At 36.0% G+C, this 1806-nt stretch overlaps 1 non-coding gene across 1 annotated transcript; it reads left to right on the forward strand.

Moving 5' to 3' along the window:
- The first annotated feature begins 1058 nt into the window (after nucleotides 1-1058).
- LOC112484485 lies at nucleotides 1059-1162 on the forward strand. The gene has a single exon (XR_003048024.1). It is a non-coding gene; the product is annotated as a U6 spliceosomal RNA (small nuclear RNA).
- The last annotated feature ends 644 nt before the right edge of the window (nucleotides 1163-1806 follow it).

The raw sequence follows: 1806 nt of genomic DNA on the forward strand, positions 1-1806 counted from the left end.
GACCAAGGGGTGAATCCAGTGCTGGGAGAGTCAGAGCTTCTTCTACCCCAGACAGCTCTGGGGACAGCCCTGGCTCTTGACCACTTCCTGAGTCTGGTTCTCTACCCTTCCCTTCTGTTCTTCGGCCACCCAATACCCATCCAAGAACCTCCATTTCTGCTTATATTAACCAGAGAGTACTTCTATTGACTATAACTCAGAACCCTGGCTTAATCTTAAGTAATTTGCAGACCCCCATTCATGACCAAAAATTCCTCTGGACTCCTAGAGTTGACTTACATTATTTTTGTCCTCATGTAACTCAAATAAGTATACCAAAAAACTAAGTATAAACTCTTTAGAGGCTTGTAATTTTTGAGTAACTAGAAAACACAAATACATTTGCAAGCAATGCCATGCATCAGCAATGTTGAAATTAACAGCATTAAGTTAATATGGCAGATGACATTTTTTCATGAAACTAAATAGCTATTAGTAATGGGAATATGGAGCTGACTGATATGGGTTTATGTATTTGTTTGTTTTTTTAACTATCATGCCCCACTTAATAAGAACTTTTCTACCTCTTCTCTCCATTCAAACCATAGTGGACACTCCATTCGTCTTGAGGTCATTTGCTGCTCATTACTTTGCATGGGCACACCATTTACAAGTGAAGGCTACTGATGTTCTTTTGTCAGTGAGCTGGGACAATTAAAATTGTTCTACTTGGCTCCATTGTCATTGTAAACACAAATGCAGGGCTTGAAATCAGCTAGAAGTGTCGTCCAGAATACCCAACATTTGCTTAAATGAATTTTTTAAAGATTAACATCAATAATATTAAATGTTTAAAATTGTCATAGAAAACTCATCTATTCCTAAAAATACATTTGTAAACACCAGGTTCAGAAATCATAACAAAATCATAAGGGCATAAGCTTTGGAGTAAAAAACAAATCCTGGTTTTGAAGCCAAAACCCACCCTTTAGTAGTCTTGGGATCTTAAGCAGATTATTTAATCTCTCTTAGACTTAACAATTATTGTTCTGTAAACTGGAACAATAATACCTATCTTTGTGCTCACTTCGGCAGCGCATATACTAAAATCGGAATACAGAGAAGATTAGCACGGCCCCTGCACAAGGACGACACGCAAATTTGTGAAGTGTTCCATATTTTTTCAAACAATAAGTGTTGGCGAGAATGTGGAGAAAAGGTAAACTTCGTGCATTGTTGGTGTGATTGCAAACTGGTGCAGCCATTGTAGAAAACAGAATGGCGGTTCCTTAAAAAATTCAAAATAGACCTATCTCCTTATGACCCAGCAATTCCACTTCTGGATATTTACCTGAAGAAATCCAAAACACTAATTCAAAAAGATATATGCACCCTTATGTTTATTGCAGCATTATTTACAATAGCCAAGATATGGAAGCAACCTAGGTATGCATCGATAGACAATTGGATAAAGAAGTGATACATATATACAATGGAATATTACTTGGCCATAAAAAAAAAATGAAATCTTACCATTTGAGACAATATGGACGGATCTAGAGAGTATTATGCTAAATGAAATAAGTCAGACAGAGAAAGAGAAATACCATATGAACTCACTTATATGTGAAATCTAAAAAGCAAAATATACAAACAAAACAGAAACAGACTCATTGGTACAGAGAACAAACTGAGGGTTACCAAATGGGAGTAGGGTTGGAGGGCTAGGTGAAAGGATTAAATATAAATTGGAAGTCACAAAATAGTCATGGAGATGTAAAGTACAGCATAAGGAATATAATGAATAAATATTGTAATAACTATGTA

Source organism: Pteropus alecto, unplaced genomic scaffold (genome assembly GCF_000325575.1).
Source record: "Pteropus alecto unplaced genomic scaffold, ASM32557v1 scaffold75, whole genome shotgun sequence".
Taxonomy (NCBI): Eukaryota; Metazoa; Chordata; class Mammalia; order Chiroptera; family Pteropodidae; genus Pteropus; species Pteropus alecto.